This window comes from Pinus tabuliformis, chromosome 4_1 (genome assembly GCF_031772625.1).
Source record: "Pinus tabuliformis cultivar Carrire ecotype Pingquan chromosome 4_1, CPIR1, whole genome shotgun sequence".
Classification (NCBI taxonomy): Eukaryota; Viridiplantae; Streptophyta; class Pinopsida; order Pinales; family Pinaceae; genus Pinus; species Pinus tabuliformis.
The window spans coordinates 971,035,083-971,052,397 of NC_142303.1; positions in this window are offsets into that span (position 1 = coordinate 971,035,083).

Below are 17,315 nucleotides of genomic sequence, written 5' to 3' on the forward strand. Positions count from 1 at the left end.
AACATCTCCAATTGTTTCTGCCTCTTGAGGACTTGCGCTTTGACTACATGTTGGGCGTGGAATCCCCCCCAAGGCACGTTTTGGGGCTTAAAGCCCAAGCTTTGACTAAGTCTATTCTAAAGACTCCACGAATTGTGGTCGCAGAGCGCAAAGTTGTAGTAGAGTCATAGGGTTGGTTGCCCTCATTTTTCTAATGTAATGTCCATTTGAAAGATCTACCCATGGTCCGTGGACCATGGGATTGTATAAATAGAGTGAGGATATAATTGTAAGAGAAAAGAGGAATGAATCTAATTTAAGGATGAACCTAAGGAATCGATGAAGTATTGAGTCGAAGTGTAAGTCGTGTCATTGGGTCGTAGAGTAGGAGAAGGCTCTACAGTTGAGTATGCAGAGGCCTAGTAGTCTGCAGTTCAGTCGGCGGACCACTGCAGCTAAGTGCATAGGGCAGGTCGAGTCTGTAATAATGGGAAGAAGTAATAAAAGAAAAGTGTTACCATATTTTTGTGTATATTTTCCTATTTTATGTATTATTTGGTATGAATAGCAGGTTTACTATTTATTTACTATGTGAACTGATATGAATGTGTTGAATAAGTAAATATAATATAAGGCATCTATTTAAGCGAAGATAAGTAACTATTATAAGAAGATAAGTAACATCTTGGGTGTGTCTTAGGGGAATAGTGCAGATCGCTGCTCTTGCAACGCGAGAGCCCCACAACTCTTGGTTAGGGCTGCTAAACGATGAATATATTAGGGTGTGAAAGCCAAGGAAGTGTGTAGAGTAACCTGTGTGAAGGGACTCAGAGTTGGACCAAATCAACCCATCATACATCCTAAGGGTTCAGAAACTTGGTTCCAGCAGCCCCCCATACTACTTCAGGTGAGACCTCAGTCTGTGCTCCATGGACTATTGCTAAAAGGGCTAGTAGTACAGGGAGTTGTTTGGCTAACTAACTTTGAACCTGGGTTAGGCCCCAAGAAGCCAAAAAATGGTTTCGTTGCCGGGACCAAGATTTGCATAAGAGATGTTTGATGTCGTATCACTGTAATCCAACTAAGAAAGAAATTGGAGATTGGTTGGATAGAAGGATCCACAATCTAGCAATGCAGGAGAGTAGGAATCCACGACTATCAAAGGAAAAGTGGTTATACTTCTACTTGTACATAGAGATCCATGAAATTTTCTTCGCATCTTTCCCAACTGAGTTGTACAAGTGGATAGTGAAGCTAGCAGATAGCCAAGGAAGGTGGAAACTTGATAATGCTATTGTGTGGACCCCATAGTTGGTGCACAGATTGTAACCATCAGAGGATAAGATCATGCGCACTATTGATCATTGGCTCGATCAAATTACAAGAGTATTCATCATTGAGTTCATGGTAGATACTTCAGTTACCTATAGTGAGGCAGAATGTCACTTCCTCAAAGGACCACGAGGTAAGTACATTAAGTCTATGAACACTTGGATTAAAATGCTACTGTGTGAAAAATGGATTTTATGAGTACATTGATGTTTTAGGCTATGCGAAGTGGAAGAATTTATAGAAACAGAGCTCGCGAAGGTCTCACCAAGAAGTGTGATAAATTTGATAAGGAAAAGGATTCCATGAATACCACCCCCACCCATGACACCACTAGTGTCACCGCATTCACCCCCATCTTCACCCATACCACCTCTTCCACCACCGCAAGTTGATATGGCAGGCGCGATAAAGTTTCCCGTATTCAAGGTAATAGGAAATGAAGATCTAGACCAGTTTTGGTTTGTGATAAGGGTTGTGTGTGAAGCGTAAGGAGTTAAAGATGATAATGTAAAGAAAGTAACGCTAGTTAATGCTTTTCAGGATCACATGCTAACCTGGTAATCAAGTATTCTAATGATAATCTGAATGCAGGGTTCGCAGATATCCAAAATGTGTTGAAAAAAGAATTTAGTAGGCCAAAGTGAGGGGTGGAGTCGATCATTGGGTTCAAGGATATCAAAATGCTACCAGGCGAGACTCCTTGGGAGTTGGATTAGAGACTGAAGTGAATAATTCATGAAGCCAATATGACTTTGAAAGATGGAAAACATCAAGAATGGTTTGTAGCATCACTAACTTCGCATTTAAGAAACACGCTGTCACAAAAAAGGCCAATGACTTAGGCAAAGGAATTGGAGATCGGAATAAGGCTTCATGAAACCTTGATACAGGATCCTAACCTAGGAGTTAAATAGATCCACATGTAGTTGAAAAACCTATGCCTTCAGATGTAGAGTCTAAAACAGGATAGGACAGCTTTTCCAGTGGTGCGCGAAGAGGAATAGTGTCTTAAATATAAGGGTCAGCGACATGACAAGGACAATTACCCAGTGTTCACAAATTACCTCAAAGGAGGAGGTCTAATGTCATTGAGACCAGAGGCACAAAAAACACCTCACGCGATGCCTACTTTGTAGTGTGTAATTTTTCAAATAGGAGGAAAGCATATTACAGACAACTATCATCTGTTGCAAAAGTACACAAAGAATTTGTAGCAGTTGTTCTGTAATTTCTATAGGTCAGTAGGACAGTATGAACGCACCTGTAGAAGCTATGATCTGATGATCGATAGGACTCCCACCAAAAGATTTTAGACTGAAATGCGCCCCCTTGACCAGAATGCAGGGATGGCACAAACTAGATTTCAGAGGCACTGATGAGGCAGAGGTGGAGGAGGGCTTGGAAGAGGTCATGGACAATTGATATGTTACAATTGCAGAGGGCGAGGAGATTATCCCCCTGATTGCATGAATCTGACACGACCATCATGTTTATATTGTACATTGTTTAATCATGAGATGGCGGATTGTCCCACACTCACAGCTACGCTACGCGACAAGGGAGCGCGCCAACCTCCCTCGACTCAGAACCTGTAGATGATGAGGTCTGAGCTACGGGAGTAAGATTCTAACATGAACATTGTGCTCTGAAGTGGAATTATGATAGAGTTTGATAAAGGTAAGCAACTTGAAGATAGTAATTTGCTTCGGAAGGCTATGAAGAAAGAACCAAAATTTGATTTGGAGCGTGCTAAGGGAACCTTCATGAAAGCTAGGAAGAGCTTTGTTGATGCCTCCACTTCAAAAAGAAAAGATAGAACAGAGCTGAAAATGGACCCATCAATGCTCACAACGTTCCTAGAAACATGCATGAAGTTGTTGCGTAACAACAAAGATGTAAAAGGATTGCAGTAACTCATCAGTCCATGTATTGGGACTGCACTAGGGGAAACAAGCATAGTTCGGAAGATTGGACAGAATGCGATGAAGATGGGAAGAGAAATGTGAATGACCATGTACATCAGAGGATATGAGATGGACCAAGTGATTATGGACCTAGGATTGGACGTGAACATTCTACCGAGGTAGACATGGAAGCACATGGGGAGGCCTACGCCGCAATGGTCTCCTATCCAGCTCCGAATGGAAAACCAACAAAAGATAATACCTATGGGTAGATTGCAGGGAATCATAGTGGATGTTGAAGGAACGAGCGCGCTAGAAGACATCAAAGTCATAAATATTGTTGATGATATCAATCCCTACCATGCACTGTTAAGAATCGATTGTGCTACTAACATGAACAGGTTGATAAACTTAAAGAAGTGCAAGATGATTTTTGAGAAAAATTCCCTATGCATAGTATTACCTTTCGACCCTGCAGAAGGATCGCACTACATGAAGTTAGTGCACGATTATGAAAGTGATGATAACTTGGATTACATCTACAAGATCACCACGCAAGAGTAAGTCTGGGTAAATCCCACCGTAGATGGGAAAATCTCATTGGAGCGCAAAATCTCCTGTATGTCGGATTCAGATGAAGTGATAGAGCAATGGTAGAACCCGTTACATGAGGTAACCATGCTGAACTATAGCATGATGACAAGTTCCTTGCAATGCGTGTCAATGGAAGTAAGGGATTTGCCTACTTATGATGGGTTAAGTGAGGTAGGTTCTTTCTTAAACATATTTGAAAGGGAGGTGTCCGAACAACACCAAGGAAACTTTGAGAACTAGCGTGAATGTAGGATAATTATGTGCATGCATTTTGGCAAGCCTTAGATGTGATTAATCGATAAGATTTCTGAACGGGACACTCCACGTGTGCACCTTTCCAGATGGATACAGGAATGTCTTAAAAAACATGTGTAGATGCACACAAACTTCATGTTAAGGGGCACAATCAATAAGAAGGTGTGGGTGAGGCAATTGCACGAGTGACCCGTCCAGCTAGAACAATGGAGTATGGAACGAACAAGAATGCAGAGGGTTATGCACGCAGAAGCCTTCAACTAAGTATGAGAAGCCCTGAACAAGCTATATAATGCATGGAAATCTGATTAGGACCTACGCATACCAGTGCTTCTCTTGGCTTATATGACAACATGCAAGAAATTTATGGAGCAGATGCCTTTGAGGCTCGAATATGGAGAAAATGCTCTAATCCCCGTAGAGTATAAGATGGCTAGTATGTGCATAGCAACACTAGTAGATATGACAGCTTGCAAAGTCTTAGAAGAAGGGATCGCACAGCTGAATGAAGCAAAATGCTTGGGACCTGAGGAGGAAGTTCTACAGGGTGATCTTAGGCTCCAAGAACTTTTGAAGGAAAGGGTGCAATTAAGGGAGAAAAGCGCTCTAGTGGAAGTGAAAGTCAAGAAGCTGGAGGATGAAATAAAGGAGGGTTTTCTCAATAAGAAATCTAGGGTAATAATATAGGGTGCACACGATTATGCTAACGAATTAGGGGACTACCACCGAGAGTTGATCAACCTAATGCCTTGGATTGGACCACATATTACTAAAGGGATCACCCATGGTGGCACGCTACAGATGCTAAAGTGTGCGACACTCCTACCAATAATAAAAGGTGGATATTTTCTAGGAAAAGTGATGTATGACCAGGTTAAACCATATACAGGTGGCACGTCCACCTAACTAGCTATGGGAAGTATAGTCTTAGTGCTCCAGGTAGTTGAAAGGCAGTGCGAGACTATAAACTACTATGCCTAGGAGCTGCACGATGTTGGGGCTGCGTGCAGGATAAATGTGTCACAGGGTTTGCGACTGCGCAAGGGGGGATACGCAGCCATGTAGATTCACTAGAAAGTGGCCATTGTAGTCACTATTCATGATGTGATGCTTTACTTGAGACCAAATGGACTAGGCAACAGCCATTTAAGATGAGTTTTATGGGCAATATTTTGGAAAATCTACCGCCAAGGGAGCATTAATGAACAAGATTTTGGGGGAATGGGCAAATTCAAATTGAAAAGGAACTATAAAGTACAAAGGGCTAGCCCGTAAACAATACGCGGTCATTTTCCAATTGATTTATTATGCACCATCAGTATCCCGAACTGAGATCTGTTGGCCCTATGCAGAGCATTGATTGAGCCCCTGATTAAGCGCTTGAGATATTTATGGATGAGCAAGATGGCAACATCTAAGGAATCTATGGAAATTGTAGAGATCGCTACCGAAGAGGCTGCGTAGGCCCTGACTATGGAAGATGCCCTTGAAGGCAGAGGGATTGTTGTAGAAATCCCTAAATCTCCGCGCACACCGAGGCCAAAGAATGATAAACAACCAATGACTCTGGGATGTGTGTCCCCGCGAAACTCACTGTGCAACATATTAACAATGGAGGAGAAATGGAAAGCATTTAACATGGACACTGGTGAGGAGGAAGACATCGAGGATTTCACAATTGAAGAAGATGAGGATGAAGTCATGGAAGTAGAAACTGAGGTTGTGCACCCTCCAACCAAGCTCCCCGTGTATATCTCCCTATGGAAGGGGAAGGTAAAAGTGCCCAAGGACCTCGATGAGAGCAAGAGCTCTCTGCACACTCCACTCCTTCGTGATGACATCATTTTTGAGCGCACACACCTGGGATAGGTCCTAAGCTTGAAGTTTTAATATTGGGATCTCGCTGAGCACGAGAAATTACCTCACCTAGAGAACGTGCATGACATGAAGTCGAAGCGGAATACCATGGCGGGGGTTATAGAAGTGGAGTCGTGAAAGTGGTTACGTGGAGTGGAAAAGGCACAGTTATTAAACATGTTCTGGGTGTCGCACTACCACCGCACCCCAGTGATGATCTTCGTCATCAAGCAGCTATATTGCCTGCTACATGGTGGCTATTTGTGGCTGGAGGAGCACATCCCCATCACGGACCACTTAATCCACCGCATTACCCAGCTTCTATGTAAAGGAGAGGACCCTGCAGACATGTTAGAGGGGAAGAGTAGCGATTTGGCCATCGTGGAGGCCATGAAGAAGAAATACAAGCTAGAGAAGAAGAAAAGGGGCTACATGATCTCCAGTATCAACAACAAAGGAGTCAAGCTGGAAACTCAGATACTGGCAGGTAAGGTCATGCAAAAGTGTTGCGCGGATGAGGTACTTGCGTCGGTGGTGGCACTTGTTGCACAATGCACAGAAGGGTCCAGTTTAACTTCTTTGAATTCTTGTGCAAAGAGTTCATGGAGAATTGACATGAGGCAGAAGAACAAGGAAAAATGTTCCACTATGCATGACTTGTATTGTCCATAGTGCTGGTGGTAGGGGAATTGCTGGAGGACAGCTAATTCCCAAAGATTGCAAGGGATCTTCCAGAGGCTGCGAAGTATGGTTTGTTGTGGGCCATGAAACACATGAACTAGATACGCAACAACAAGATATTAAAGGTGTTCATGGAGATGAACATGAGAATGGGGATTAACCGCAAGTTGTAGTTATCACCCACTGTCTACAATAGCCTGCAAAGTTTTGCATAATTTAAAACAGACTTTCGCCACATATATCATAGAGCGTGCAAGGACCTAGCCAAGAAATGGATCGAGTTACCCTTCATAGCTATCGATGATGTGCTTTTCGATGTACTAGAGACATGGTCGTTGAAGTGTCATGCCCCAAATATCACCGCGATGGAGAAGTCTGTTGCACAGAGGAAGAAGGAGGAGGCTAAACTGTGCATGTCACAATTGGAAGAAAACAAAAGGCAAGAAGTAGCAACAACAAAAGCACAGGTGGCATGGGACACTATGCAGACAGCAACATAATAGAAAAAGGTCACAGCAACAACAACACAGAAGGCACGTGAGGGCCAGAAGTTGCCTTCACATGGGTAGGAGAAAGAGATGGAAACAGAGGAAGAGGAGGGTTGCGTGGACCCACAAACAGCGTGCACGCAATTGAAGCATGAGTGCCCAAGTGAATGGAGGGGCCACAGAAGAAGGTGAAAGCATCCAAGCTGTCGATCGAGCTGATCATCCTTACTGAGGGTGATCTGCACAACATAGGCAAGACAGTGTGTGATGTCACCACAGAGGCCCTCCAAAAATTCCTAGAGGAGAATCAAATTGTGTTGGGGGCCCTCCGAGCATAGATTCTGAAGTTGTGGGTGCACATTCCTAAGGCTAGTACTCTTTTGACCAGCCTCGCAGTAGGGACAGCTCTAGCTGAGCAAATGTTACACTCTTGGACAAATAACACAATAGTGCTGCCAAAAGGGGCACTAGTTATAAGCTTACAGTTAGCGTATTAGAAGGGACAAGGATCAACATGGTTGTGCTCTCACGGGAGATGCTCTATGCTCTGTAGGATGGGATTACTGTAGAATTGTAGGCTAGGGAGAGTCGCACGTTATAGGTTCTGAGCATGCAGAAGATCGACATGGAGCAGTTGAACTTGCAGCACGACAAGGTTTTGTCGCAGACCGGGCAAATGGTACAGGTTCTAGAAGAAGCCTACCAGATGGTCCCTGAGATGGCCATCCCAACAGAAGCACCAGAAGAGGCACGCATCCAAAGACTAGAATCAGGGGTGCATGAGGCATGAGAATAAATTGCCAAGGTTTATATAGAAGAGTTGCAGTTGAAGGTGTAGCCCTCAAATTGTCCAAAAGTAAGGGAAAAACACACCAGCATCATTACATCAGGTTGGAGGACATGAGCAGTGTAGTAAGGGACTGCACAAGAATGTTGGAAGAGTCATTTTGAGGTCCTCACCAATATGCAGGAGGACCCTAACATCCAATGCTTAGAGATAGAGGCACGTGAGCTCTAAGGGGCCACGCAGATGGTGATCGTCACTCAGAGGCTCACACGAATGCAACAGGCCAAAGCACTGAAAGAGAAAGTGGGTGCAGCATGTCACAAAGAAGCAATTTTGAAGGTGTGCATTCAGCCTTGGATCGATGAGGCCTTCGTAACCACAACAATAATTCAAAACAAGATTGCACAAATGTAAGGGATGCATGACCAGATGGAGGGAAGCAGTTCTCACACCGTGGTCTCAGAGCAACGTATGCTACCAACCTTGTAGCTTTCAGAGCAGAGTTAGAGGGACTCCATGCAAAGATCTCCACACCAACAGAGTGACTTGAGGGCGAGTCATGATGTTTGTTTTGGGGGCATGTTGGGCATGGAATCCACTCCAAGGCATGTTTTGGGCCTTAGAGTCCAAGTTTTGACTAAGTCTATTGTAAAGACTCAGCAAATTGTGGGCGCGGAGCATGAAGTCCTAATAGAGTCATAGGGTTGTCCGCCCTTGTTTTTGTAATGTATTGTTAGTTTGAAAGATCCACAGATAGTTCATGGACCATGGGATTGTATAAATAGAGTGAGGCTCTAAATGTAAGAGAAAAGAGGAATGAATCTAATTAAAGGATGAATCTAAGGAATCGACGAAGTATTGAGTCAAAGTGTAATTCATGTTATTGGGATGTTGAGTAGGAGAAGGCCCTCCAGCTGAGTGCGCGGACAGCTATAGCTGAGTGTGCAGGGTAGGTCGAGTCTGTAATAGTGGGAAGAATTAAAAGAGAAGTGTTACCATATTCCTGTGTATCCTTTCCTGTTTTATTCATTATTCTTTATGAATAGCAAGTTTAATGTTTATTTACTGCGCGAACTCATATGAATGTGTTGAATAAGTAAATATAATATAAGGTATACGTGAAGATAACTAACTCTTATAAGAAGATAAGTGAGATCTCAGGTGTGACTTAGGGGAATACCGCAGATCACTAATCCGGTAGCATGAAAGCCCCATAACCCTTGGTTAGGGTTGTGTGAAGGCGAATATATCAAGGCATGAAAGCCAAGGAAGTGTGCAGAGTAACATTCATAAAGGGACTCATAGATGGACTAAATCAGCTCCTCAGCCATCTCAAGGGTGTAGAAACCTGGCTCGAGCACCCCCCCATACCACTTTTGGTGAGACCTCAGTCCACGTTCTGCAAACTCTTGTATAGAGGGCCACTAGTATGGGGATTTGTTTATCTAATTAACTCCAAACATTGGTCAGGGCCCAACAAGCCAACAACTCATAAGAATCCTTCAATGTCCTGATGACTTCCTCCAATGACTGAGCCTCATTATACTGAATCCAATATTTAAATGCTAAAGAAAATCCACTGATGAACCTTTGGACCTTTGTTTTCTCATCCTTGAGGTATCGCACATACCTCAAAAACTCCAAAAAATTTGTCATGTACTCTTAATATGTCATGGAACCCATCCTCAACTCATAGATCTCCTCACCCTTTCCATCATAAAATATCCCAAACATGTCCTTCTTCTTCAAGAGTGTTTTAAATTCATGTTTACTTAGCTCCTCTACCCTCATTCCTCTGACATGATTCACATATTCCCAAGAGATATATTACTTTCAGTTTAAACTGAACATTGTTATGTTGGCCTTCATATTATCTTAATAATCATGCAATCCAAAGAACTTCTTCATCCCAAGAAACCATGCTTTTACATCTTCTGATTTCTTCACATCACCATTAAAATTAGGAGGCTTGGATTTATTGAACTCTTCTAGAAAGTATCCCCTCCCACTCCTCCTATCAAAATGTTGGTAATAATGACAATGATATTCTCATAACTATGTTGGGTGGTGTTATATTTTTCTCACAACTAGCCCACATAGTTATCGAGGGATTAGACGGCAGCCCCCCCCCCTTTTCTTTCACTGATTGCGCAGTAGGGGAGGTCAAAAGGCGGGTGAAAACCCCAACTCTTCGGGGGGTTTGACGGGGGTGGGTAACCCCCCTCTACGGGATTGGGGGCAATCTCTTAGGAATTTTTTTTCAAACACTATATTAGGTTGGGCGGACCTACCTATGGTTTTGTGCATGTTTTGGACACAATGGTTTTCAATCTATGGTTTTGGACACGATGGTTTTCAATCCATGGTTTTGGACTCGATGGTTTTTGGTCCATCGTATTGGATGATTCGACATGTATAAATATATATTGTAATATTTAAAGGAAAATAATGAAAAATCAAGTAGGTAGTCTCAGTTTTTGAATTCAAGGGGAAATATATGTGTATATGTGTTTAATGTGTTATGCTCTAGCATTTTTTATTTTCTATTGTTAGAATTTGTATACAGGTACTTTTTCTATGGGGTTAAATCCTACATTTGGTATCATAGTTATTTTGGCTTGAAGGGGATGCCTTTATTGCCGAGGGGCTTGCTCGGGCCTATGGTAGACACTATTCAGTCAGAGATCTGCGAGATCGATTTTGGTGGTGAAAGAAGATGGTGAGTGGTGGAAAGACAAAGACCGAGAAATTCAATGGTCATAGTTTTGAGTTGTGGAAACTCAAGATGCAGGATATGTTGGTGGATAAAGATCAGTAGATCATAGTAGATCTGGGTACTAAACCGACAGGAGTGTCCAACGAAGAATGGAAGAAGTTGGATCAGAAGGCAAAGAGCACGATACAATTGTGTGTCTCAGATTCAATATTGCTGAATGTATCAGGGGAAGCTACGACTAAGGCTTTGTGGGATAAGTTAGGGACTTTGTAGCAATCAAAGTATTTGGTGAATAAATATTCCTATGGAAAAAGTTATATAACCTGAGGATGAAATAGGGAGACTTGGTGACAGAGCATTTGAACGCATTTAATACTATGGTAAGTTAGTTATTATCTATTGATATTAAAATTTCAGATGAAGATAAGTGCATCAGTTTGTTGTGTTCATTACCAAATTCATGGGATAGTCTGGTTATTGGAATAGGTAGCAATGCAACTGCCTTGCAGTTTGATGAAAGAGTCTCATCCTTGCTAGAATAGGAGATGACACGAAAAAATATGGAGAGACAAAATGGTGATGCCTTCTTCGAACGAGGACGGTCCTAGAATAGAAACCAAAATAAGTCATCAAGTGGGAGATCTAAATCTACAGGGAGATCTAAATCTCCAGGAAAACCTATAAAGGTGGCCTAATGGAAATGCAGAAAGGAACGACACTACAAAAGGGGTGATAAATCTAAAGGTCCTGAGAAAGGAGAGGGATCTGATGATGCTCTTTCTGCAGAGGTGAAAACCACCTCAAATGATTCAGGTGGGGATGTGTACTTGGATTCTTCAACTACACATGTAGATCATGAGGCATGGTTGATTGACTCAGGTGCATCCTTTCACTTCACTCCCCATAGAGAGCCATTTTGCGAGTATGAGAAATATGATCATGGTGATGTCTTCTTGGGGGATGACAGGAAGGTTAGAATCGTTGGTCACAGAAAAGTAAAAATGAAGCTGCAAGGTGGAAGGGTTAGCACACTTCTTGGTGTTCTGCATATTCCTGCATTAGCCAGAAATTTGATTTGTATAAGCAAGATGGATTATGCAAGTTTAAAAACAGTGTTCAAGAAGGATACCTACAAGATGGTTCAGGGAGCATTGGTATTGATGTGAAGAGTTTGAATTGGAACTCTGTACAAGTTTCAAGGTAGCATCATTGTTGATGGGTGCAACAGTCCTGTTGTTCCTAAAAGTGGAGTAAAAAATCTAGTTGTCCCTAGAGAGAAGACCATGCTGTGGCATCAAAGGCTTGGACATATTGGAGAGAAGGGTCTTCAAACAATTCATGGTAAAGGTGTCGTAGAAGGTATGAGTAATATCTCTCTAGATTTTTATTTCTATGAAAATTTTCTTACATGGAAAGCAGAATCGGGTGAGTTTCCCCTCTGATGCTAAGAGGGCGAAACATATATTAGAACTTGTGCACAGTGATGTGTTTGGACCTGTGAAGATTCCATCACTGGGTAAGTATGTGCATTATGTATCATTTATAGATGACTTCTCAATGAATAAATGGATATATTTCCTTAAGAAGAAATATGAAGTCTTTGAGAGGTTTAAAGAATTTAAGGCTCCAGCAGAAAACCAGACAAAGAAGAAGATAAAGGTGTTGGGGACATATAACGGTGGAGAGTTTTGCAATAAGGAGTTTGAAGAATTTTGTAAGAAGTGTGATATAGCACGACATAAGAGTACTCCATACAAAACTGAGAAAAATGGAGTTGCAGAAAGAATGAACAAGACATTGATGGAAATGGCAAGAAGCATGCTCAGTGGTGCCGGGTTAGGACATGAATTCTAGGTAGAGGTGGTGGAGACAACATGTTACCTGGTTAATAGATCACCTTCATCAGCGTTGGAGGATAAGACTTCACAAGAGGTATGGACTAGTAAGAAACCCTCTCTTTCACATCTGAGGGTATTTGGATGTGATGCATATGTACATGTTCCAAAGGAGAAAAGAACCAAGATGGATAGTAAATCTGAAAAGTTCATCTTTACTGGGTATAAGGATGGTCTAAAGGGTTATAAGACTTGGAACCCAGTAACAAGGAAGGTTGTGTACAATTGAGATGTGGTATTTAGAGAGGTGAAAGATGTTATTAAACGTGAAGTCCAACCAAAGGAACCTAGGAAGATAGATTTTGAGCTCAAGGAGGAAGAATCAGATTCTACAGTAGAAGAAGAATCAGAAGATGAAGAGCCACAAAATCTGGGTGTGAGAAGACCAGTTCGAGAAAGAAGGTAGCCATAAAGGTATAGTCCATTTTCTTTTTGTTCAAATTTTTCTTTACCTATTATTGATGATGATCTGAGAACTGTGAAGGAAGCAGTAGATTCAGAGGATGTCAAACTTTGGAAAGAGGCCATGGTTGATCAAATGGCATCTTTGCAAAAAATTTAGGATTGGGATATGGTGGAGTTGTCGGCTGGAAGGAAACCTGTTGGAAGTAGACGGGTGTTCAAGAAGAAGACAAATGTAGAAGGAAAGGTGGAGAAATACAAAGCTCGGTTCGTAGCAAAAGGTTATTCCCACGTGCCAGAAATTGATTTTGGTGATATTTTTTCTCCTGTTGCCAAGGTAGCTTCTATTAGATTACTTTTATCTGTTGCTACTACTTTTGATTTTGAGTTAGAACAGATGGATGTGAACACATCATTTCTTCACAGGGATCTGGAAGAGGAGATCTACATGAAGCAACCTGAAGGCTTTGCGGTGAAGGGTAAGAAAGAACTAGTATGCAAGTTAAATAAGTCTCTCTATGGGTTAAAATAGTCGCCAAGGATGTGGTATCATAAATTTGATACATTTATACAGGGACATGGCTTCACCAGAAGCATAGCAGATCACTGTGTATATTTTAAATTAATTGGTGACCATCCTATTTAGTTGTCCTTATATGTTGATGATATGTTGTTGGTTGAAAATGAAAAAGAAATTATCCAGGATTTGAAGACCCAATTGTCCTCCTAATTCAGCATGAAAGATCATGGTGCTCTCAAATATATTTTGGGCACAGAAATTAAAAGAGATTGGGCAAAGAGGAATCTCTGTTTAAACCAGAGGAAGTATGTCAAGACAATACTGCAAAGGTTTAATATGCATGATAATAAAATGATGGAGGTTCCTATTCCTGTAGGTGTGACGTTATCTGCTGAAGAATGTCCTAAGACACAAGAAGAGGAAGAGGACATGTCCTGTGTTCCATATGCAAGTGTAATCGGTAGCTTGATGTATGAAATACTCTATACTAGACCAAACGTTACACATGCAGTGGGATTATTGAGAAGGTTTATGTCAAAACTAGGGAAGGAGCACTGGGTAGCAGTGAAGCAAGTTTTCAGGTATTTGCGTGGCACTAGTGATTATGGTTTTTGGTACAAAGGAAGACTGGGATCGGATAGATCTTTGGATATTTGTGGCTTTTTTATGTTGACTAGGCTGGAGATCTGGACCAAGGAAGATCTACAAGTGGGTATGTGTTTAACCTATTTGGAGGTGCATTCAGTTGGATGCATAAGAAACAATTTGTAGTGGCACTATCAACTACAGAGGCGGAATACATGGCAACCACTCATGCAAGCAAGGAAGCATTTTGGTTGTAGAGACTGTGTTCAAGTATGGGGTTAGTACAGGGAGCTATAAGGATAGATTGTTATGGCGAAAGTGCAATTTTCTTGGCAAAGAAACTTGCTTACCATTAAAAAAAAAAGCACATTGATGTTCAGTATCACTTTGTGAGGGATATGAAAAAAGACAAAAGGGTGTTGCTAGTAAAGGTGGACACTTTGAAGAATACTGCAGATCCATTGACAGAATCTGTGACCTCTGAGAAGTTCTCTTGGTGTAGAGAAATAATGGGTGTTGCAAGGCTGGAAAATGACTGAGCTCTCCTATGGGCACCTATGGAAAGAAAACAACCAGTGGGAGAATGTCGGGTTGTGTTATATTCTTTCCATAACTAGCCCACATAGTCAACGACGGGGTTAGAGCGGGGGTGGAGGCCCCCCTTCGTTGCGCCGATTGCACTGTGGGGGTGCCAAAGGGCACGTGATAACCCCCCCTGTCTGGGGGATTTGGGGGGGTAGGTAGCCCCCCTCTACAGGGTCTGGAGTGGTGCCCAGACAAATTTTATTTTGGACCCTATATTAGGTTGGGCAGACCTACCTATTGTTTTGTGCATGCCTTTCACATATCATTTTGGATGTGATGGTTTTCGGTCCATGGTATTGGATGCTTCAACATGTATAAATATGTATTGTAACATTGAAAGGAACATAAAGAAAAATCAAGCTGGTAGTCCCAGTTCTGGGATCTAGGGGAAAATATCTGTATATATGTGTTTAATGTGTTATGCTCTTGCATTGTTTATTTTATGTTGTTAGAATTCGTATGCAGGTAATTTCTATATAGGGTTAAAACCTACAAACTAGAGCTGGAATAAAATCCGTTAGTGATAGCCCACCTATGAGGTGTATCCAAAGATCTTCCACCTTTGACTACATCATCCATTTTCAGCCTGTGTCCTTTATGACAGGTGCTTCCATATGCCTCATTTATTATTTTATTCCTATCCATGAATGATCCCTAGATGTCCCTACTTCTGTAAATTCTAAAGGTTTTGAAGGATGACTTCCCTAACCTTTCCTTTCTTTTCCGGAGCTCTGGAAAGTCTTCATGGACCTCAGTTAGCCCATTATTATCTTCCTTGCACCTTATGATCCTTACCTTCAAGATTCTCATTATATCTGCTAAATTAGGAGAGTAATCTTATCCTTGCTTCCCAACTGACCTTTCCCATTCCATAGAATTCAGATTAGGCCTATAAGAGGAGTCATGTGGATTGTAGTCCACTATCATTCTCTTCATATATGATCTTTTATGTCCTACACACCTGTCATGTTAGATAAACCAAATATATACTTAAGTAAAATCATACCTTAGTGTGTTTCAGGGGAGGCTATCACATCTATATAAATCAATCCAAATTAACACGATAAAATACCACAATCATATCAATTCTTACATAAATATCATAACCATAACCATGATAAACATGACTTGAGTGTCACTATGATATGACCTCCAAGTTCCAGTTATTGAAGCAGGGCCTCCAATTAGAACATATATTGACATACCTCAAAGACTATAGAAAAATAAGGAGCCCAACAGTGACCCTAGTGGGTCAATCCCTAAGTTGGAACTATTTCTCACTAGGTTTACTCCCCAAATTCACCTTGACACACCATGCATGTAGTTATGAGGCTCCAACCACATCCATAAGCTTGTCTGAATACATTTGTGACCCAATTTCCTTTGTTCTATGCATGCCATTGCAAGACCTATGCCACTTTTTTATGCTAGCCTCCAGACCAATACACAAAACTTCCTACAACATTCCAGAATCATGAAAATCATGATAAAAATTATAAAAAATCAAAGCTAGAGAAATATGTTGACCAATACATGCCTAATGTAAGATAGACATTTTTTTAGATAAAGAGTAAACATGGAAGCTACATCTCATGAATGCATATCTGATCATAAACTTCTAAAATTCATCTGAGAATTATCAAGATGACTATATTCACTCTTAAGCTGGCTACAAAAATACTTGTTAGTCCATGCATTCATCAACCATCTAGTAAATTATTGAATCATGAACAAAATCCATAAAGAAATCACATAATAGAAACATGTATATAAGCAGTAGATAAAAAAACTAGAACTCATGAAAATTACACCATAAAATCAACATAATAACCAGTACAAGTGCCCATAGATCACAATAGGAAAATAACTCATATCAAAATATGAAAATTCCAACCAATTCAGGGACTTCACCACTCGACCATATATTGTCTTGAACCAAATATCTCTTTTATCCAATCAGCCCCTGTTCCATATTCCAAGGATTAATGTGGGATCATAAGGGTTAAACCAAAATAGAACCAACCAATGCTTCCAGAGGCCAAACCAACATAGCCCTCTGTTACACAAAAATATCGTCACCATGATTATTTGCAGTCAGTATGGGTCTATCATCACTTGTACTGTCCTCCTAAGCAAGTCTCAGACCTCATCTCTTCAAGTCAAGCTTTGGAAATGAGAGAGAGACATTAAAAATCAATGTAACTCTGGTTCCGCACATTCTCTCACTGTCACCTACGGTCCTGCACCTTCTGTTTACAAAAACTGCGAACTTGCCCGCTCTGTACCTAATGGTGTAGGTGCGGACCCCTGTGAAAGTCAAAAGGCACAAGTTTTATCTTAAAAAACTCACTTTGGGTTAATTCTAGAGGATTCTAGAAGGAATTTTGACGTGGATTGTTCACTCTGAGGTGGTTCATGCATCCCAAAAGAGAAGGAGCTAATCCATTGATGAGGGGAGCTATCCCTTTGAAGGAGTGCTTTATCCCTTTGAAGGAGGACCTAGTAACCTCCCTCCATTGCACTATAAATATAGGCATTGGGCTGGTTTCTGGGGAGGTTAGAATCTGAACATTTTTTAGGGTAAATGCTGGTGAAATCAAGACTTCCTAGCTGAGCTTAAGAGGAGAGATCACATACCTTTTTGGCTTCATTAGGTAGTGAGTGAAACTTGTCAAAGTAGAGGAGACTTCTTGCTAGATCCTGGCAGGAGCTTGTACAGTGTGAAGAAAAAGGTT